At 50.2% G+C, this 23,544-nt stretch overlaps 1 non-coding gene across 1 annotated transcript; it reads right to left on the minus strand.

The window, feature by feature from the left end:
* Nucleotides 1-10,776: 10,776 nt before the first annotated feature.
* On the minus strand, nucleotides 10,777-10,849 carry TRNAA-AGC (transfer RNA alanine (anticodon AGC)). Its single transcript has one exon. It is a non-coding gene; the product is annotated as a tRNA-Ala (tRNA).
* Nucleotides 10,850-23,544: the final 12,695 nt, after the last annotated feature.

Genomic DNA, 23,544 nt, shown 5'->3' on the forward strand with positions numbered 1-23,544 from the left:
TGTCTCTAGCTTTCTCAACTTCTGAGATCTCAGCGGGTCAAATTGCCCCCCCCCCCTCCCTGCCCGAACGGAGCATATTCAACCGGCCGCCCGGGCGCGTGGTAACCTGCTCGGGCACTCTTATCGCCCAGGGACATTAATTTCCGTACACTGGCCTTGAATAATTCCCCTTTGCTTAGAGGGACCCTGTGCTCTGGCCGGAGCCCTATACATCAACCTGCCGGGGCGATTCCGATCGCTCAGAGGTCTACCACGTTGGGCTGGGGCTTTCTCGCTTGCTCCGAGGATCCTAAATTTATTGACGGAAGCCTTTTGGTTGGCCTACCGTAGCACCCATGGTCGCTCAGTTTCCGTCCGTTTTGGCCTTGGTGTCTTAGCTTTAGAGCTGCAGTGGGTCATGTGCCAATGAATTTTAACGTGCGGAGATCCAACACAATCTTGCGTGCCGCCGACGTCGTATGCCTTATTTCGGTTGGTTAATGAAGTTGTGACACCTATCATACCCGTGGATCACGTTTTTAGTACATTTGCAATGCTAGGATATTTTGTACTCATTCATAACAAATAAAGCAAAAGCAATACGTTGGTCATCGGCCATAAGCTTGTCACATTGACTAGCCGACTACCTGGAAATAAGCTAGGAATCAAGTTCGTGCTCGATTTAATGGTATTTAGCAGCCAATTTTAGTTTGTCCTGTCATGCCCTTCCGAAAATCTTGGCCTCAAAAAGACAAGGCTCATCACAATCTGAAGAAAACGAATAATCTCCATGCATGTACATGCATAGCATGGCTGGTTTCCTAAGGCTGCACACAGTAAGATGGGCTCCCGCATACAAAATATAAATCTAGGAATTTTGAGATGTAATGGCGGCGATGCGAAGATATGGGGAGGGGCAATTTATTCTGGGATCCCTTCAAAGGGTACTTGGGAGTCCCTCCACTCTACTCTAGGGCACTAAACCCACAATGTTGTGTGCCCCCCGCTCCTTGACAAACCCTACACATTAAGATATAAAAACACTATAAATGCTATATAGCACTGTACCCTTTATAAAAACCGTACGCTTGGATGATAGCCTCATCAGGTTCCGTGGCCGCCACGCCTCCAAGATGTGTATGCCGAGTAAGCCTGGCAGGTACGACCTGCTTCTGCGTACGGTCACAGACGCCAACGTTCGCTACATGTGGAAAATGTGGCCGTGCGGAAGCCAACCGGCACAGCTTGAGCTGGCACGACCTGATAATGTGTTCGAGAATGTACCGGCCATGGTCAAGTTTATGACGCAAGAGATGTCTGGCACCCGGAAAAACTTGACTTTAGATCGGTACTCCACCTCCGCACCCCGCTCCGAGGACCTCTTTTCAAACAGGCTGGCAGGCATCGGGACCATCAACCGCGTCCGCCGCCTCCTGCCCAAGGAGCTGACTGTCGTCGGAGGCCGGGCACTCGATTCAATGCTGCTGTTCGCTTTCAGTAACGGTGTGGCTATGGTGTTGCACTGCCTCCGGCCAGGCAAGCTGATGCTGCTGCTGTCTTCTCAGCACCAGGCGCCCATGGTGGACAAGAACACAAAGGAGCTTGAGATCGCGCCCGCGTACAACGTAACGAAAGCCGGCGTGGACGAGAGGGACGCAATGATCGAACACTACATGGGAAAGCCGCCTCTGTAATGCTGGCCGATTGCCGTCTTCTTCCTCATGCTGGGCGTCGCCGAGATCAACGCCTCGACAGTGCTCCTGCTGCACAGGGGATGGTGAACGACCGGCGTGGGTGGCGGCGACCGGTGCACCATCTTGTCCTCCACGGGAGAGCAGCTGGCTGTACCCCGCATTCACGAGGGTGCAGCCCAACCCGTGGGGCTCGGGGGCAAAGCGCTGGCCGTCATGCGCCTTGTCAAGACAACAAGAAGCCAGGCTAGTGCAGGTGGAGAGTTGCGAAGCGGCGGTGGCGGCAGTGGCCCCGGAGGTGACGAGGCGGCGTCGAGAGCGGTGCCGGTAGCGATGGCCGTAGTGCTAGTGACGCCAGCACTGGCAGTCGCAGATCAAAGAGTCGCTGTGCGGCTGCGTAACGGAGCTGATTGGCCAGCCCGACCACAAGCGCCGCAAAAGCCGGCTGCCAAAGAAGAGGGCATGCTGCCAGTGGGCCAAATATGTCTGTGGGCGGCATGGTGTCGCTGTCTGCATGTGTGTGGCTTCTGCAAGCGACTCCGACCGGCTGTAATTGCATGGCACTTGATGTGTCATTAGTGATGTGTCACAGATAGTTGACTTTAGTTTCGTATGTTTTGCGTGTTCCGAGCGTAGCGGACAATCATATGCATCTATCTACGCATACAGCAGTCAAAAATATGTTGTCATCGCTTTTGCTAGAGTTTGTATATGGTCGCTTGTAGCAGAGCTGCCGAACGTCGATTCTAGGCATTGAAATCGGGATAGGACGTTTTGTGACATCCATTTTTGATGAAGATGACTTGATATTACCTGGATTATCCAGCTTTCTCACTTAACCAGGTCAAACCTGCAATGAGAATCGTTTCCTATCGCACATCTGAATGATGAATGAATATGTAACTGGATTTCCTATCTTGAAAAGTCTAGCTTTCCATTATATATCACGCTATGCACGTGCATCCAACCGCTTATTCACCACCGAGGTCATCTGTTTGACCTTGACCTTAGCCGGTCTATGAACAACTAACAGCTCTTGCTGGGTTGCTTGATACCATAATTGCGACTAAGTATTCCCACATCGCGATTAGAGGGTTTGGACTTGACGGAAATGAATAGATCAAAATACAGATATAGACCAATGTTTCAGCTCTCATTTACACCACACGTGACCTTGGCTCCAGACATGAAACAATTCTTGTGAGATTGGATACATCCCTGTGTGACATGTTTGATCAGGGCGTAATAATTTTACGCACAAGATAAGCTTCTAAACGAAATACATCGTGGAAGCAGTCCAATAATACAAAGTAGCATTTTTAGAACTTGGCCTTGATCTGCCACCATCGCACACACTTAAACGTAAATCTTTGCTGCGGTTTGAAACCGCAGCCTATCGCGCTATCGACTGCGATGTGATTTTCTTTTTAATTCGGCCCAACAGTTCTTGAGATAAGCAGGGAGGGGGGGGGGAGGGGAATCTGTCTCCCAGTCAATGGTGTGCCGCTGAGGAGTCTGGTCAATACCGGGTTTACATTCGCGGATACCATAAATGTATTAACATTTAACATCGGCCGCTGTATGTTGTATACGCGCAGCGATAAACAAACAAACAAGCAACAACTTACTTAGTGAGGAACAACAAAAGGAACAAGGAACAACAACTGTCATTACAACCATCACATCAATCTCACTCTGCTTACGAGCCTGCATGCATTTGAGTGTATTCACCTGCCTGCGGATATTCAAGTGTATTCACCTGCGAGTATTCACACTCTGCCTGCGAGTATTTAAGTGTCAGCCGATGGTCGGTCACTGTCTGTGTGCAGTGAGGAACAACTTACAACAAACTTACAAACAACAACTTACTTAGTGAGGAACAACAAAAGGAACAAGGAACAACAACTGTCATTACAACCCTCACATCAATCCCACTCTGCATACGAGCCCGCGTGCACTTGAATGTATTCACCTGCCTGCGGATATTTAAGTGTATTCACCTGCCTGCAAGTATTTAGGTGCATTCGTCTGCCGGCGAGCCTGCGGGTATTCACACTCTGCCTGCGAGTATTTAGGTGCCAGCCGATGGTCGGTCACTGTCTGTGTGCAGTGAGGAACAACTAAAAATAAACATGAAATATTGCGCGCTACATACGATGCAGGCTCAAATGTTCGTTCTCCCCATTCGTTTCAAGCCGCGCGCCATCTTCGTCGCACCTTCCATGCTTGCTGATATGCCGGGCCTACGGACCCGGACCCTGGTCGGCCGACCCCAGTTTCTACTGTCGGGGGAGAGCGGACCGCCGGCCACCGGTTCCACGGCACATGCGTACGACCGGTCGCATCCGCTGACCGGGCGTGACCGGCTGGACGGGGACGTGGCCCGTGGGGTGACCGAGACCATCCGGCACAGCCTACCAGCCCACCATCTGTCCCATCTGATCCACTGCCGGCGAGGTCGGCGGGCCGGTGACTCGCCGGGCGATTCGGGTCGTGTGCGGGGCTGACCGGCGCCGCCCTGCCCGCGCTGCTGATGTAGTACACCGGCCACAGACGCCAGTGCACCCCGCCAGGCGAACTGCTCTTCAGACTCAACGGAAGTACGCGGCTGCGGCAGGCGCGGCTGAGCCTGCCAGTCCACACCGCTACAATATTGGTCATATCAATGTCCGGTCGCTAAAACACCGCCTGGACGACGTCAATCAGCTCCTGCAGAAACACCATATGGACATCCTGTGTGTGTCTGAGACAGGGCTCAAGCCTGAGGTACACGACAGGGTGCTGATATTCCCGGGCTTCAGCATACTGCGGTATGACCGCGGTGTCACCCGGCCGACAGCAGCCCAGCAGAACCCGCCGCGCGGAAGTGGAGTCGCCGTACTCGACGCGGACTCCCTTCGCGCAACGAAGCCTGACATAGGCGGCACCGATCCCATGGTGGAATCCCTGTGGCTCTGGGTGAGCGGTCCCGGCCGCCGCACCGTGGTGATCGGTGCCAACTACCGACCACCCGGAGAACCAACGTTCCAATGCCTGAGAAGCGTTAGAGACGAACTACAGGCCGCCGGCGCCACAGGAAAAGCAACATTTGCACAGGGAGACTTCAACATAAATCTTCTCAGCCCGGACGACCATGGTGTATGCGGTTTTCAGACCATCTCGAGAGACATGGGTCTCGAACAGCTGGTCGTCAAGCCCACCCAGCTCCACCCGACACCAACACTGCCTGCCTGCTCGTCACCTACGTGATCGGTCTCCGGGACCCTGCTGAGGCGGGACTCAGCTGAGGTTCTCCCCGAGTCTGTGGCGGACCACCAACCGGTGCTACTCCGTGCTCCCGTCCCTAGAGAGCGCCGGCGGTCAGTCACCACCACCGTGCGACCGTGGAAACACGTCGACTGCGACGCGTTCAACCTGAGCCTGCTGCTCGCCGATTGAGAGCCGCTCTACGCCGCTGGCACCGCCGATGACAAGGTGGCCGCATTTATGGAAGTGGGGAACGTCGCAATCGACGATCACTGTCCGACCGTCACCGTGACGTCACGCCGGCCCGGCCGTCCGCGGCTGCGTGGAGATACCGAATTATTCGCAGCTACGGAGAAGCGTATCTGTGACCGCGAGACCTGGAGCGCTGTCGTACCACAGAGGCGCGCCGCACGTACCAGCGGTGCCGTAACAGAGTGAAAGGACTGGTCACTCTCGTGCGACGCTCCTGCTTGTGCGGTGATCTACTGACAGGGCGGCGAGATTTATGGAGCCGCTTCAAACAATTCGGACTGCAGCAAGTGGGAGGGCGTGACACACCCGACCACGACATGGGCACCCGGGCGGACTCACTCAATGCCCACTTCGCCGTCGTTGACCCCCGCATCGCTGCGGAGGCAGCGGCGGTGCGTGGCAATGCGGGCGCGCCTCAGCAGGACCGCGCCCGTAACGTGTCTGTGCCTCGGCATTATACCTGCATTCAACCACTCTACCGGAGCTTTCTGCAGCCATCAGGAACATGAGCGCGTCGAGAGCTGTCGGTGTCGATGGCGTACCACGCTATGCAGTGAACATGTGTTTCCCTGTAGTCGGCACACCACTTCTACATTTGCTCAACTGTTCTATCATATCACGCACCTTTCTGTCCGTCTGGAAGATCGCGCACATCAGCCCGGTGTCGAAGTCGGGCGATTGACCAGACCTGAACAACTTTCGACCCATTTCCATTCTCTCTGTACAGTCGAAAATTACCGAGAAGGTCGCCTGCCCGCAGCTCACTTCTTACCTTCTTGACAGTAATATACTGACGCCATCGCAGTATGTTTACCGTCCACGTTACTCGACGGAGGACGCCGTGATCGACGCTGTCAGGTGGCTGACAGGGGCTGTCGACAACAGCCATGGTGCGTCGGTAACGACGATTGACCTTAGCAAAGCCTTCGACAGCGTTGATCATGACGTCCTCCCCAGCAAGCTGGAATGGTGTGGGTTGTCCCCGGAGTGGTTCCAGGACTACCTGAACGTTCGGAAACAGGTGGTTAATGTTGGCTTAGTCACTTATCTCTATTACTTAGTTACCTCATCCCACGGGGTGGCCTAGAGATCCCTGGTCCCTGGTTTCAGTAAAATAACCTCCGAATGAACCCCGAAAAGACGGACTCCATGCTGATAGCCACAAAGCCCTCTATCACGAAGGCCGACAACTTCCACATTTAACGCTTCCGGCACAAACATTCACCTATCATCTTCAGTGTAGGTACTGGGTTTACTCCTCGACGACCACCTCACCTGGGAACCGCACATCTCCTCTCTCGTTCGGCGCTGTAATGCAATCCTCGTATCTCTGTTCAAAATCCGACACCACTTCACTCCTGAGGTTTTGAAGCTTCTTGTCGAAATCCACGTCTTCCCTCACATTCTCTACTGCCTGTCCAGGGGTGGAGCGGCCGAGCGTCACGTACACAGGGTGCGAAGGGTGATGCGCTTAGCAGCCAGGCTAGTGAGTGGTGCCCGTCGCAGTGATCACATTTAGCTCGTCCTGGACGTACTCGGCTGGCGTAGCGTCGCGGATTTTGTGCACCCCCGGGGCCGCCTGAATGTGTACAGGGCACTGTACGTATTCGAATCTCCCAGTGCCCTGCGTGCTCTATTCGTAACGCGCGCCAAGTCTTACCAACGCCAAATTCGGGCTGTTTCGGGCGGTGTCGGCTCGCTGCATCTGCCACGCGTCCGATTGAGCGCCACCCAACGATACTTTCTGTACCGCGCCGCCGCCGCGTGGAACCGGCTGCCTGCGGCGCCCATCCGCGCCCCCTCGCGCCAGGCATTCTTGACTGTTTTAAATCGCTGATTCATCGACTGAAACTGTGTGTTTGTGCGTGTGTGTATATCTCTGTACTGTGTGTGGGCTCTTTTCCTTTGTACGACTAGGCGCGGAACAACCACCACGTGGATGCGCCTTAAATAAAATAACTGTATAACTGCAACTGTAACTTCCCATCCCTTGCCTCTCTACAGCCCAATCCCCTGCTCCGTTCTTACGTCGTACATTTTTTGACCGATTCCTTGATAAGTGGGACACACACCTTCCGATAAACATAGAACTATTTTCATTTTAAAACAAACGACGCATTTTTGCCGCTCGACAACGGAACATCTAACACGCACCGTAGGTAAAAACCAGGCAGCTTACCTTTTGTTAAACACATCCTTCTGACTTCAACAGACGATGCAACGACATCACGTCGACGAAATAGTGAAATGCACAAACGTCTTACATTGCTCAAAGGGTCTTGCACATTCTGTAACAATGGCCGACAACGTAACACCATTGAAACAACATGCAAAACATTCCATACTCTTGGACAAGTATTGCGCAACCCACCTTGCATGTGGGCCCACCAGCCTCCATCAAGGCTATGCGGCTTGTTCCAGCACTTAAGCCTGTCGGGGTTTTATACGCCCGAGGCACGGTTTTCTGCTCAGTTAGCATCCGTCGACATCTTGCATCCCATGTACTAGCCGACCTCAAGCGACACAGCACCTTGCTGAGACAGGTGATGCAAACGCTTCCGTCTCTGCCAGGCAATAGCGCTACATTGGCTGAACTCTACGACTGTATACGTACCCTAGGAACGACACCACCCTTTCATGTCTACATTCTGACCACAGTGCCTACTATTGCAGCTACCATTCCATAGCGATCCACATCGCTCACAATATCCGGCTGAGGTGCATCAAAGATGCCAACACTGTACATCAGTACCGTGTATCAATACTGCCTACGTGCTGTCCGCACCCAAAACGCTCCGCCTGGCTCGGAAATTCCAGGAAGATCAGAGACGGATCTCGTTCAAGACGGACCGGACGAAGACAGGCCACCCACCGTGGAGCCGCTGACCGTGCTCTGGTCTCACGGCTCGGGCACGGTACACTGACCACGACATTGCCCGCTCACCCTCCGCCGCACCTCCGCTAGATCGCTTCGCCTGATCTGGGCTACTGGGTTCAGCTCGCCAGAGTCAGCCCTACGCCAGGATGTAGTCCAGACCTACAGTCCCAGTCACCTGAGACCTAATCACCGAAACACATCTGGCAAGCATCGGACAAGGCCAGCGGACCACGCAGCATCACGCGTATCACCAAGTCACCACATCACTTACAGACCGGCCCGTCGTGACGACGGCAGAAGAGTCAACTCCGGCCGCCGCCAGCCCGAGCGAGCGGATGCGGGCCTCTGCCCTGATTGCATCACCGACCATCTCAGGTAGTCTATCCCCGGAAGCCAGTGGGCGTGCTACCCTTAGCCCGATTTCAACTGCTCAGGCGTTGAACGTACAGTCAGCTGGTAAACTGTGCGTCAGCTGGCTCCACTGGAGAGGTCGTAGCGGCCGCCGCTGCGAGCGCAGGTGCTTAATTAGCATCCAACCGCCGAATCGCGCTGCAACGCCCGGCTACCGTGCAGCGCCACCCCGCGCCAGCATTCCCCACCGGCCCGCTGCGCACCGAGTGAACCCGGCTGAAATGACGTCAATAGAAGCTGTGCATCAGGACACAGCCCTGCAGCTCAGCCCGTGCACGGACAATTAGTCTGTACTAAAGCAGTCGCGGTTGCGAGCCTGCAATGAAAAGCGTGTCCAGTTATTACAATGGACCACTTGATGTAACAATTACATTATTTGAGAATGGGTTTGATATGGTGTCTCATTACCGCAAGTGCGTTGACATCGTATTACCGCAATGGAAAAGGAGCCATAATTTATAACGCTTTACACTGATACGCCACGCAGCTGGCTGCACGGCGCCGATCGGTCCGCGCTCCTCGCAGCCTATGATCAAGCGCAACCAGAGTCACCGTCCAATTTAGCGTACTCTGCAACCTGTATGGATGTGTACCGACTACGTCACAACGTGTGTTGCAACTTGTACTCGTGTTATGTCCGCACTGAACAATGAGAATGACGAAAATTTTGAACATTTGTTCAAAATTTCATTGAAACGACCCCGCGCTGTGATGTATCTGTTATTTTCACGGCTATAAATATCTCCAGAATCCTAAAAACCTCCAGATGCCATAAGACATATAGCTCTAAATTCTTCAGAAGGCACTAGGACGAGAAAAGCACTAGGAGACATTTAACTCTCGTGGGAAAGAAATCATTCACCACATGCCATCTGCTCCGTCGGAGCATAAACTATGCATAGCAGCCGTAATGTGATCCAGTGCTTTGTTTGAAGGGAATGCTCCACATCATATGGTTTTTAAATGAAATAGCCATCTTGAAGATCTTTTGGTACTGTTCACAATCCTGCCCTTTTTAAGACCTAAGCCCCTCTAGTTTGAGCTACACGCCCGCGAAAATGAGGAAAGGTTTATCGGGGCGGGGGGAAAGTATTTTAGTCACCTTGGCATCCATGACGTCATATAACAGAATTCAAATCCTGCCATTCTGTAAGCAATGCGGCGATCAAGGCCAAGAATAACATAATTGCCGAGGCGTTCGTATCTGGCGTTCGTCAGCGCGATTTCCAGATAAAACGGCTGCCAGTTGACCTAGTCAATGCTGTGCAAGATACGATGACGTAATCAAGCTATGACGCATGAAGGAGCACATTTAATAAACAGAGATTGTGGTGCCTATAGCAGTCTTTTCCACTTCAGAATATGCGGATAGTTATTAGTGAGTTTGTTTCGTCATATCGGATAAAAACGTCACTCTCAGCACCCCACCAGCCACCTGTTGCATGAGATAGTTCGGGGGGCCGCCTTGCGATCCCCGTGATTGGCTTAGCCGAGCATCGTACAATGTCTTACTCGCTTTTCATTGGTAAATTATGATATCATTACCGTAACATGTGATTAGGACTCGTTTCCGTTTGAGGCAGTATATAACGCGAATCGTTTCCATTTATAACCCTGTTTCTTGCTTCCGTCTGCATCCCCGCGACTCCCCGTTTGTCCGGGGCAGGCTGCACCCACTGTTTTCCAGTCTCTTTAATTTCATATCTCTGAAATGATCAATACTGGTGAAAAGGGTTCTTATCCAAATAACCATGAATAACCAACCGTCACTATGAGGGCTCATAAGGCCACAGACTCGAAGGCGCAAGGCTGCCGTTAGTTATGCACGTGGACATTGCGGTGCGCAGTGAGTGTTGAGTTAGGTGGTGTGAGTGCTGCGTGTAAGCGGTGTGAGTGTTGAGTGTAAGTGGTGTGGGTGTTATGTGTAAGTGGTGTGAATGTTAAGTGTAAGCTATTGACAAATAGAAGTTATAGACTGACAACAGGTATATTTCCTGTACTCACGAGAAGGACTGACACGAGTGATGTCATCATTAGTCTATTACGCAAGAGTTGTAAATCTGTTATAGGGACCCAGAGACCCTGGCTATTGTATCACGAAGACCTTGGTATCACAGAGTGATCCTGATTATCATTTGAGGCTTAATCCAAGTGCAGCCAGTTTCGAGCACCTCAGGATCCTCGGATTCGTCTGAAACTTTGGTGTCAAAACAGCTGGCACAATAGCGCTGAGCACCCACACGCGGAATCGTTCCCGCCTTAATGCGGACGGCTACCGCATGCCCTCATGCTCGTGACTTGTCATCCAAAACCGGAGCTTGGAGCTGCGGGGTATCGATCCCCGTACCTCTCACATGCTAAGCGAGCGCTCTACCACTTGAGCTACAGCCCCACGTGAGGAACCACATGATCAGGTGAGCGCCGAAGCCCGGCCTTGTCCGATACTGACCCCCAAATGTCGAGACCACGCCCCGTCGACTCCTTTCACCCAACAGCCGTGACGGACAAGATCATGTAGTGGTCTCTGGGTATATATACCGTGAAGCCAATCTGGTACAGCAACCATTAGACGATATGTTGCTATGATTGTCAACGCAGTACGAATTAGCGAAAAGCCCGAATTGTCCTGAATACAAAATGAATTATATGTACAACATAGGCTGTCGTACTATCACAACCGCGCGCGGATATACACACAAATGGCGTTCGGGGTCGCGGGGTGTGCAGTAACATACGATACCATGGTCCTCTGTTCCGTTTGCCTCCACAGGGGACCCTTTTATATTGCGCTTTACGTTTTCCTTCTGGATCTTTCGTTGGCTCAGAACTCAGCAACAGGCAAGTGGTTCTAACCGATCTAGTAGCTGTTCTTATGGCTTGTGGTCCTCACCCTCCCACAGTGGGTTTGCTGAACATACATATTCCAAATTTCGGGACATTTGCAGGGTGTCTCATTTGCGAGGTCCATTTCAAAAAGGCTGAGGTGCAAAAGACATTGTGGCAAAAACCATTCAGGTTTTCATATTCCGCTGAGCACTATTCGGAAATTTGTACAGATTTGTCATGCTCCCACCAACGGCGGGCTCATGGAAAGTTGTCAGATGTAATTTTCGGCACTCAGCACGCAGGCATCTGGCCTGTGTCAAGCTTCATGAAGTGAATTGCGAGCCTACGTACCTACGAATTTACACCATGTAAAAGTTCGAAGCGTAAATCAGCAAATTTCATGCAGTTTCGCAGGTTTGCAGGTTCGTAACTCGGAATTTCGTCAGGTGTCGTAGAATTGGTTTTGATGTGGACCCGATTGCGCTTGATTTGAAAAGTCATTGGAACTGTAAAACGCTGGTCATATCAACTTGCAATATCGGTAACAAATCGTGCAATAGAGGTAAAATAGCCCCAAACAATTGAAAAGCGAGGACCATAATCGCAGTCTCCAAAGCCTTCTAGCACGGGTGCAGGGCCAGGTTGTCGGAAATGTTTTTCGCTACATTGATGCAAAACGCGCCAATACTGTTTCAAACAGATTGTTGCTCCGGGCAAGGTTTTCGCAACACAGGTGAGGACAACCCATCCTGCGTGCGAAGAAATTCCCAAATCACCTTTCACAGTCCTCCCGCCCCTACAACTTGTGACCCGAAGGAAGTCTGCTCGTAGCAAGAAGTTGATTGATTTAGAATGTGCCAACTGTTCAAGTGGCAGTGTCAGTGTCAGTGTCACAAAACCGGTTTGGCAGCCGATCGACCTGCACTGATAATTGTAAGGAGTAAGACAGATGTCACCACGAAGCGTAGCGTCAGAAGAGTGCAAGTTTCCCGTAGTGTGCATGTACCGCAGCAACCGTTCACGGTCCGGCGCGCGCCACTTTCTGCAGCAGCCGAAGCTGGCGGGTTAACTGGGCCGCTCTCATCTCGACCGTACGTCAGCACGAACGTGACGCGTGCCCGTCACGCCACCCGGCAGAGGTGGGGGCGTCTCGGCGCTGTCAGACAGGTCTCAGTGGGTTGCGGCGGCGTGCGGGGTGAGCGCGACCCTCCGCGGTGACTGGCCTCCAGTCTGCACCGATCTGACCTATCCTGACCTGGTCTGACCCAGCCTGCCCCAGTCTGCCCCAGTCTCCATCAGCCTGCCCCAGTGGGCCCCAGTCTGCCCCTGTTTGTCCCAGTGCCAGCCTTTCCGCACTAGTCTTTCCTGGATAGCCTCAGTCTATATTCTGTTTAGTCTTCTCCCTCGGCTCTCCTGTCCATGCAGATTTTGGGCCTCGGTTTAACCTATCCTGCGCCTCCCGCAGCGGGAAGGTCCCCGCCGCCTGCAAGAGTCCAGTGCTCGGTCTTCAACATACTTCCGTTAGCGCTACTTGCTGGTGTGCTCGCCAATACACAGCCGCGCCGAAGCCGTCGCTATCCTTCGTGGCCAGGAGCGCCTGATCTGCTGGAGAAGACGCCGCACCTCCCTGAGCGACCAAGAACACCTGCCCGCTCAAGCAGCCCCGTCACCGCTCCGACCGGCACAGCACGCCGCCGCTGCTGGAGCGGCTGCCGTCACCGCAGTGGTGTCGTCTGCAGGGCGGCTGCGATGGTGGACGATCCGGTGGGCGGGCCGGCTGGCGCGGCAGAGCCGCAGGAGGTGAGGCGCCGCCGCCGCCGCCGGCTGCGGCTGCGGCGCGTCTCCACCAAGAGGCCCCGCCACTGCCGGCCGCTCCTCCGCAGGGTCAGCACCAAGATACTGACCAACAGCGCCCCCGCCAGGAGGAGCACGCCTCTCCAGTGGCTGGTGGGTTCCTCTCAGCATGGTGCTCGTGCGGTTCACTCATTGGATGGTCTGTTTTATCTACGCGAGTATTGACTTCGATTGACTTCACTTAGCCCAGAGCGTAATCGCATCGAGTTTTTTTTGCAATAAGTATCTTACTGGCAGAAATAGCTCTGCCCCCCCCCCCCTCAATTCAGAACCATTTCTACTGTATTCAGAAGTGGGACTCGTTTACAAATCAGAGCAAATCGAGGAGCCAGATCAGGCAAAAACACACCGTACCCTGCCCTGGACCACTTCAAGCTAAATTCGAAACCACACTCTGCACAGGGCCTGGTCTCGATCGTTGCTAACTCGCTCGGTAGTTTCTACTAACTAGAGAAGATGAGCACCCCCGCCTTGCTTTCTCATCACGGAGCGTCTCGTTCCAGAAGGCTTACCAGCCGTTACCTTGGACTGATCTCTACCAGGGCTGGGTGCTTCTAAGAATGATCACGGCGCACTGGCCGGGTCTGCATGAGAAGCAGCATTGTTCAGCGCACGCTCGCTATTTCGGAGTGGCCATCGCGTGTACACTGGCCGTTGGAAGAGGTGTGTGTTTTCTCACGAGTCCGGTGTTCTGTGCTCTCACAGTATGGTCACACTCGAGCAATCGGGACGATAGGCTTAATCTCTTTCCACTTCACCAGCGAGACGGGCGTTTGACAGAAAAATCAGAAATGGCATGTGGGCGTTGCGTGAATTGACAAGTACTTTCTATAACCTGCATGTTTCAGAATTGGACTCAGTTTTCCTACTATTCAAACGATGCTAAATGACGCTCTGGCATTCCGCATAATCGCAGACGTGCTGATATCTGACGCGGCGGAGTACTGCTTCTAAAGTGACCAAAGACGTGATGTGACGAAAAGTATGCTGGGGATAACAAAAGAAACAACTACAGTACCATGATCACGATCATGCCGCCGCGGAAATTCAGTGTGAAATCTATTGATCCACGATGAGAGCCCGTGAGCACGCTATCGTGGAGACCTCCACTCGTCCGTGGCGGTACTTGAGCATGTTCAAACCCATCGCACTCACGTCACGTCAAACTCATCCTGAGGCGCAGCCCAAGCTTGAAACATCCACGGCAATTAAGCACGCACCACTGCCAAAAGTTTATGACATGCAACGTTTTCTAGGACATCGCATGGACATTTCTAGGACATCGCATTTGCCAATCTCAGCCAGCGTCTTTACGGGATAGCCTGAGCGGGGCCTGCAGCTATTTCTCTGGTTTTCGAAGGCTGCGACAGGAGTTCCGGAACGTATGTAACTTGCCTGCAACATATCTGTATACAGACAACTGTGCGTAAATTAAAGTTCAGGAGCAGCAACTTCATTTCAGCTCATTTAATTGACTGGCCCGTATGACATTTTGCGCTTTCATGAGCAACTTATAAGTAAGTAAGCAACTCACAAGCACGGGAAAATCCGTCGATGTTGAGGTTTCCGGCGTTTGCTTCTCAGAGAACATAAAAGGCCAGAATTATACGGCATCGCCTGCAAAGTATGCAATAGGAAGGTCAGCCACGTGCCTTACAAAATGAAAGAAAATTCATGAACGACATCATAAGTTCTTTTGCTGAATTAACGACCTTCGATTTACTAGGAGCTACAGGTTAAACGACGTTGTAATGCTTAACAACAATGCATCGACGGTTCGGATAAAGCATTGTGTACTGTCAACACAAACTAAGGACCGTCCGTCCGTCCGTACCGGGTACCGGGTACCGTACCGGTACCGTCGATGCACAAGAAATGTTGAGTACCGAAAATACCATCGTTATTTAGCATCATAACGTCGTTAGAACAGCTCATCTTGGTACATTGAAGGTCATCAACCCACAAAAATAATTTTGAACTTACAATGCCCAAAAACTAGAAGCTGAAGGTCTTCCGCATATCGGATATGAACAATCTGCTTTGGAGACGTCCATAACAACGTTCCGCCTTTTTGTCACTTTTTCAACCCGCCCTCTTTCCTAATCATTCAGCAGGTAAAGTGGATACACATCCCTTCCTCAGGTTACGCTGTACTAAGCTTAACGACCCAAAAAGTGATCTTCCTTTACCCCCTACTTGAGCCAGATATGCTCGACAAAGCAAGGGCGTGTTCCTTGCCATAACAGGACGTCAAACGGCATTCGAATTTACGTTTTTAATTTCCAACAAAATAATTTATAATGTTTCGCAACTTCTCCTGAGCATGACGCTACGCTATCAAACACCTCGCCTCTCTCCCTTTTTTCGCTTCTGTTACGCTCCGTCAACACCTCCTCTTTCCACGCGCAACGTAATTTATGGCTGCCTCCTTCCAGCTACGATGTTGTCATCAAACCCAGAAACTAATACTTGGTAGATCGCGGGCACTGGTCTAACATATAAAGCCCCAATCGACAATCACTCGTAGTAACTGTCCGCAGCGTCCACTAGAAACGAATCGTACCGCCACAAGCGGCTCTGACGTCATATGCGGATAGCCAATGGCGCCGATCGCTGCGGCCCTTGAGAACTAATCATGACTCTAGGCGAGACCGAGCTTCCAAATTGCATTCAAATCGGATTGAATAGCGGCTACACGAATAGACCGGCAATGCTCCTGGCTTATGGATGTAGTTTCTCAATATAAGCTGGGGGGTTTTGGTAGGTAAAAGAGGTTAGGCAAAGAGATACGCTGAAAATGGGCTTTTTCCCTCGAATTTGGTGCACTTTTTCAGAGACGGGGCTGGAGCCTCCACCACAGCGCATAAGAAACTACACCCCTGTCCCGACTCATCGGTTTTGAAATTATCCCAACATGCTTCATGCAGTCTCTGCGTAGGGGTGAGCGGGGTGAGGCCCTGCTCTCCAGCTCCGCGCGTCAGCCCCGGCATGCCGACCACAACAGCTGCAGTGTCTGGTGTGGAGGCCAATACTCCCCTGTCGGCCTCGTGTCGGCTCGGTCAGCTCCCTCCGGCGACCACCGGAACCACAGTGTGTTCAAGATGGGCTTCTGCCGAGGAAATCCAGGGACGAAAATAACAAAGTTATCGATTGATCACACAGGCGTTTTTACGCTGTTTGCTTTACACTGTCAAGTTGCTCAAAAGCTAAGCGTGACAGCGGCAAAGTCCCAGTGCAATGCATTCGGGAGAAGATTATGGCTTTTTCTTATTCTGAAATATTTGTGTTGAAATTCTCTGTTTTTCATCCTGAGATCCACGTGGTCTTTTGCTGTTGCTAAAATTTCTACTTTAACTTTGGCATTTGTTGCATCGTGTTCCATTGCTGAGCATCAGACTACGATTTCCTGGTGGTGTGCCTTCCCTCTGTAGACGCGCGTTTCCAAGGTACCCAAAACCGACCACGAACGCTACGTTTCGTTTTGACTTTATACAGCATTGCTGGGTGTAGGCCACGAGAGATCGTATACACTACGTTCTCATCTGTGCATTTGTCATTCAGCCAATGGCACGTGCATTCCAGCGCCTGCGCGGAGAACGCTAATCCCAGCAGGATGCGCTGGGTTCTCCTGGGCCGATAAAAGTGGCATTGTCTAAAACTGGCACCGCCAGTCTACGCCACCCTGGCTGTGCAAACAACTCGATTGTACGGTGACATTCAACCGTTTGCGCAGTTTCGCATATATAAACGGGAGTTTTGCTAACAGACAGCTTGTCCGTTTTCCCTAAATGTAACTTAATTGCGAACGTTAGCATCATTAGACAGGAATGCATGCATTATTTTAAATCACGGGGATTCACAACTTAAAACTACAGCCGAGTTAAGCTCACCCACTTGTTGGTGTGTTGTAAAATATTTTCACCTGTTCTCGGTGTTTCCATTTTTATGCGTCTACCTGACATTAATAAACTGCTACATTTAGTTTTGCACATCTTCATTCACGCCACAATTTTAAGAAGAGGGAGGGTGAGGCTACCATTGCGTAGCTACCTGTTTTGAAACCGAGAACTTGCTACACAAGGGCGGACCTCACTCGTTCAAGACATCCGCTCTCATGGAAAAGAACGGATTTCTTATCACGACCACGCTCAGACGACTGGGAATCAGAGGATGCACGCTTTGACCTCCATCTTTGTGGCGTAAGGTTTGCCTCCGAAGGAATCCTGATGGTGTGCCGAACTATGATGCAGCATTATGGCGGCCCGTTTAAGGTACAGTTCAGCGATATATCTTTCATATGACTGCATCACAAAAGGTGTCAAGTGGTGGTATCGACACAAGTCCTAAGCTTTTCATAAGACTGTAGTTTCACGCGAGCTTCAAATGGAATGCCATTCATCCGAAAAACGGTCTTTTATCGGATGGTTCTTCCGAACATCTCGTTTTAGTCCACATCAAAAACGCAAATTCTAGTGGCCGAAATGCGGGAAACTAGGTTTGGGGTGGCTTCTGCCAACCTTACCAGCTGAGCCCTCCCCCTAACCAATTTCAAAACGTAACACCGCTGCGCATTTGACATTGCGGGATAACGTTCGCAGCATGGGGCTCAGTCCAGAATACCTGCCGAGCGCTGCCTCAGTTAGCACCGCTCCGTTCTGCCGCTAGATGTCACTGAAACTGTTGCGGACTGGGGCTGCACCGCCGCGGTCAGCTTGCAAAAAGCCTGTTGTCGGAGCCTGCGTGTGAAAATCTGCCCACGCGAATTGGCGTTGGAACATGTGATACATTGAGTAAGATGCGCTGGGATGGATTTAGAAATGCGTAAGCAGAAGGGTTTTCTAGTCCTAAAAAGACCGGCATGATTACGACGTGCTGATGATTTTGATGGCATACGACACACATTTAAAACCAGAGTGAGACCGTAGAAACCAGAAAGAAAACTCTCTGTTACAAGAAATAGAGATGCCCGTTGGAAACACATCTATCACTTCATCATCCAGTGGGCAAAGTAAACGGTCTTTTTCTTCTTGAACCCATGTGTTCGTAGGTGTTATTTACAATTTTGGTCTTGAAACTGATTACGATAAAAATACAGAGTATTTTATCTTCTCCCTTTGAAGAAAAAACCTTACAGTTCGAAGGAACTGGGGCTTTTTTCACCTTCAATTTGTTTGCATCGTTGACTATATCGGGTCCTTCCCAACTATTCTTTTTTTATCACATATATTACAGAGCAACACGTGATTTTTAGGAGAACACATGTTGGGTCTTTACAAACTGCACGGATCGAATTTGACCGCATGTGCCAGAACATATGCGGAATATCTCCAAATTTGTACAACGCGTATTGGGATGTTCTTGTGAGTGTACAAACACACACACAAGCACAAACACCCACACCACACACACAAACCCACACCCACACCCATCCACACCCACTCGCACACATCCACACACCCACACACCCACCCACACACCCACACCCACACCCACACCCACCACCCACCCACACCCACACCCACACCCACACCCACACACGCATACACACACACACACAACACACACACACACACACATATATATATATATATATATATATATATATATATATATATATATGTATATATGAGCGTACACCTGCACCGCATTGTAGCAATGATTGCAAAAGCAGTTCATGCGAATATTAATAATCCCACGGTAATTTTCGGAGCTCCCGCCAGTGCATTACCTAGAAGGATTTACTGTCCACATAAACAGGTAAAATTCAAATGAAATCGACGCCCAGCATCGATTCCAATATTTATCCCAGGTCTATGTTAACGCTTGCGCTTCGTTCTACAAATTTGGGTTTGGGATCATGAGACCACAGACCACTGGACCACTCCTCTCCCGTGCGAGTATCATTGAGACGACCCTTCTATTTTTTTCGAATCCGCGATGGTCAGGGCTGCTAAAACATGTTCACCATGCATGGGGCGGATAGAAGAATAGCGCCAGCCACATAGGGCTCTGTCGCAGTTGGCAGGGTTTCTGCTCAAGGTGCTTCAAGATGAAACGAAAAGAAAAAGAACTCGGACACGGCAAAGTAAACACTGTGAGGGAGGTGTCAGCGGAGCCCACCATGATGAAAGTTTTGTCTCTGGAAAGGTTCACCTTTTCACATATTCCTCTGGCCACCACCTGGCAACAAATCCTCAACAACTATCATGTGTAAAGTAACTGCAGCACCGCGTCCGTTGTCTCAAAAGCACAAGTCATGACCAAAATCTGTTCCTCAATTCAAACTTTCCAAATTGGGGTACCGACTGGCCCGTCTCGCCCGTATAAGCACACCTCGGCGAGTGATCCGCAGCCGGATGGTCCCTTTTGATCTAAGTTCAAGCTGCTGTCTACAGCCCATGTAAACAGGGCAGACGTCGGGACCGTCGTGCGAATGATTCGACAAAGTATTCTTTCTCCCATTGTCTTCACGAAAAGTGATCAGTATTGTTCTTTATGGCTCCGAATCCCCCCGTGATCATTTATCCCAGTCGGAGAGAGCAACGATTCAGAGGACGAAGACATAGTCTGCGAATTAGAAGAGAAGCAGGTTATAGACTATAGACAGGCACTATGGCATAACAGACTACGTCAGACATAATCTCCAAAGTCATACACTTTCTTACTCACAAAACATGTCAGCATCCCATCTGTCATGTGATGTCCCTTTGACAACATGAACCTCTGCTCAGGCGACAACATGACATGGGCGGCCGCCGCAACTGATGTTCAATAGAGAGTAACACATCTGATCCCGCAGAAGTTGACGGTCTTGGGCCATGATGTAATGTTATGACGCACTGACAATACACAACATCAAATCGCAAATAACACCACGTTTGGCATGCTAACATGTTTGCTGACATTTGTACCCTGCGTTGTGTGGCACTTAGGTCCCATCCCCATGGAAACCGATCACCGCATGATCTCAGAGCACGAGGTCGTGACCTGCCCCGTGCCTGGCAAAGCACCTAGTAGTTGGGAACGGTCCAAACTCGAGGCGTTTGAGAAGCCCGGACCTAGTTCAGATGAAACGCAGAAACAAACGACATAGTACTCCAGCGCAAAACAACCTGTTTACTGGTTCCTTAATGCGAGTCAGGACACATGTTATATTTTACTTGCATTTAAGTCTTCGTCTCGTTTGCCTCTGCTTCACTGCCCAGCGTCATTAGCTCCCAAGAGCCTCCAACTCGGTCTGCCGTCAGTCGTCAAATGCCTCGCCTCCTAAGGGTCGCAGGAAGCGAACACAGACGTACACTCGTCACCGTGTACATGGGAACCATGTAGGTGGGATTGGAACACGCAGAGACGCAGCGCTAATGTACGTGTGCTATGGCATGGTCATAACCTGGGTACTGTTTTGGACACAGGTGTTAATTTCGAAATGGCAGTCACGGCAGGCTTAGTGAGCTGAAGACCCCAGAGACCAAAGACATGTTGTTAAAATGAAACCCGATAAGAGATATAGATGTATGCGTGTTGCAATAGCTGAGAGAGAGAGGGTGAGAGAGAGAGGAGAGAGAGAGGGCGGAGAAGAAGGGAGGGAGAGAGATACATATACGACATATATATATATATATATATATATATATATATATATATATATATATATATATCATTCAAATATATAATTTGACTAGAGGCATATTGGTAACTGACGTTGAACGTGAGACTGTTAAAAAATGGCTAAGTGTTCTCTCTTTTTGAAGCTAGCGCGTGTAAAACGTCATGTGTGACGCAGAACCAGTGCAGTAATAAGAAGCAGCTGTTCTTAATATGCAGATGATGTTCAATATCAAGTGGTTGAGAATTTGCGCTTTTGGCAACGACTGCAAATGTGTGTGATCAATTAATTGAAACTTGCGCCTTTCAGATACGTTGTAGCGAGCAGTGGAGTTGTCTTGTTGGTTCAGGCACGTGGTAATAACCGATATGGCTTTAAAATTGACGGGCGGTGAAACTGGTCAAGCGTTGCCATGCTGGTGGCCGAAAGCAATGGAATCAAGTTGATTGCGCAATGTGTTTGTCCAAAGCATTTTCGAAATGCAATATTTTGTGTTCATGTTGTCCAGGTAAGACGGTTGAATACATTTCAACGTTTTTGTTCCCAGTTTTACGCCCGTGCAATTTCTATGATCCAACGTATCAGCGTTTAGACGGCAGCGTGTTATGTTTGAAACTGACTTCGAAAGGGCAATAATAGCACTTTTCACGCTAGCACTGTGAGACCGTGATTTAATTCGACACTAAAGGACTTTTTACTGTAGCATGATTAGTTAGAGACCTAAATTTTTTCCAAAGCTGAAATGCACGAACGCTAGCATAAATACGACCAAATCCATTGTTTGTCGTAAGGTCTCTAAAATCCTGGTCATTTTTGCCTGGAGACGTTTTTCGTCACCATGTACCTATTTATTAATGAGCGTTTACCGGTTTGGGACCGCAATATTTGGCCCCACGCGATCAACTGTTGAGTGCCGCAAACGCGAAATGAAGAAATAAGTGCTTCCGGAGAACGTTTAAAAGGCTATGTTGATGCATTCAAAAGGAATATATGTGTGTGCATCTGTTCATCCTAGGCTTCTCGCATTTCAGATTTGAGACTAAATGACTCAATGCGCGGAGGTAAAGTGATGAATGATGATGAAACACACAGAAAAACACATGACGCCGGAAAGAATTATCATCCAGAGTAACGTTTGCCGGCTGCTTTGATATGCTTAACGACATACATAACTTAACGACATACATAACTTAACGACATACATAACTTAACGACATACATAACTTAACGACATACGATGTGTTATGGACCGGACTTGATTGTCGGGCGTGAGCTCAAAGCAGGCTACCTAAGAGGTCAGCATGGAATTGTTTGCCAACGTATCATCGATCTTGATTTCATGACGTTGGGATGCTGGTTTATCCATGATGGAGGGCTGGGCTTGGTTTCCATCCATGATCCCCAATTTTCCGCAATTCACAAATTTTACATCCACATGCAACCAAATAGTGATCCGCAACCGCCTGGGCAGCGGAAGGTAAAAGTGACTCCTTTTTCCGTGTTCGGGAATAGCTGCTGAATCGTGACAGGTAGGCAAAAATTCGGTTCTTATAATGACTTTAACCAGTCAGGGCAGTGCCACCTAAGAGGTCAGACAATGGTGAGATCGAGTCGTGATTGGGAGACGAAACATTCACCTGTACTATTCATCTTGTCTCAAATCTGTATCTGTTCTCGTTGTTAAGATCCTACATCGGTCGTTAAACACGCCCGAAAGCCGGCAGATCGATAAAGAAAACTGCAAGCGGAAGTCTGGCAATCTGCGCTCGACAGCGCGTGACCGTCCGCACAAGGTACGATTCGGCACACACTCGTCTGCAGTTGCTAGTTCCTTTTTCCACAGTTACCTGGGTGGCCGATGGGTCACCGATGACTGGGCCCGGGCTTTATGATTGAGGACTTCTTTTGTGTTAAAGAAGAAAAATCATGTTTTCATTATTTGTTAGTTTTGTACGTTTCCCACATAAACTGAACACCGAGGATATAAAGTCGCGGTCGCATAAGGAGATAGAGGCAAGCCTCTCATCTGAACCACGTCCGGTGGTTTTGCAAAGTTTTGATTCCCCGACAGATGATCAAGTTGACGTATTTTCTATACACAATGTTTTGCTATGCCAAATGATTGACCTATGGCATGATTCGTAAATTATTGCATGGTGTCTCTGAAAATGGCTTGATATGTCCGCTTGTGACAAATTTGTAGGCTGAAGGTTGCATTTTCAAACTGAGACTTCTACATGTCATGCGAAGCACGATAACAGAAATGTCACGTGCCATCAGGTAACCCGATTGTGATTTGGCATTGCCACGACATTTGAGCTTTGTTAGTGCAACATAACAACCACAAGCCCCAAGAACACCTTCTTTTGTTTGGTGCTGAATTTTATTACCGCAGGAGGAGCATCTTGAGTGCTCTAGCCCTGAAGTCATTTGAGGACTTTCGGGCTTTGAGGACATTCTGCATTACCCGTGTCGTGACCAGTCACGTGTAGTTTTACGTGTGTGTGTATTTTTACTGCCAGGCAATCGCAGGTGGCGGAATACCCCGGGCGATGCCTGACCAAGCTTTGGTCGTATCGCAGCATTTCATAAACCCTCGTCCTGATTCACCCTTGTTCATGTTTCATAACACGGACTGAGAAGGAGGTGATGTGCCGCTTCCGCCCCTCCCCCCTGTTCCCCACCGATCCCGCTCCCAAACTAAGACTGATTAAGCCTCAAGTATCGGTGGATGTGTCTCAACGGGGCCTAGGGCGAGATTGCCACTAAATTGTGTGGTGCTAGGTTAATAAATGACACCA

Source organism: Pollicipes pollicipes, unplaced genomic scaffold (genome assembly GCF_011947565.3).
Source record: "Pollicipes pollicipes isolate AB1234 unplaced genomic scaffold, Ppol_2.1 Scaffold_7231;HRSCAF=8579_pilon_pilon_pilon, whole genome shotgun sequence".
Classification (NCBI taxonomy): domain Eukaryota; kingdom Metazoa; phylum Arthropoda; class Thecostraca; order Pollicipedomorpha; family Pollicipedidae; genus Pollicipes; species Pollicipes pollicipes.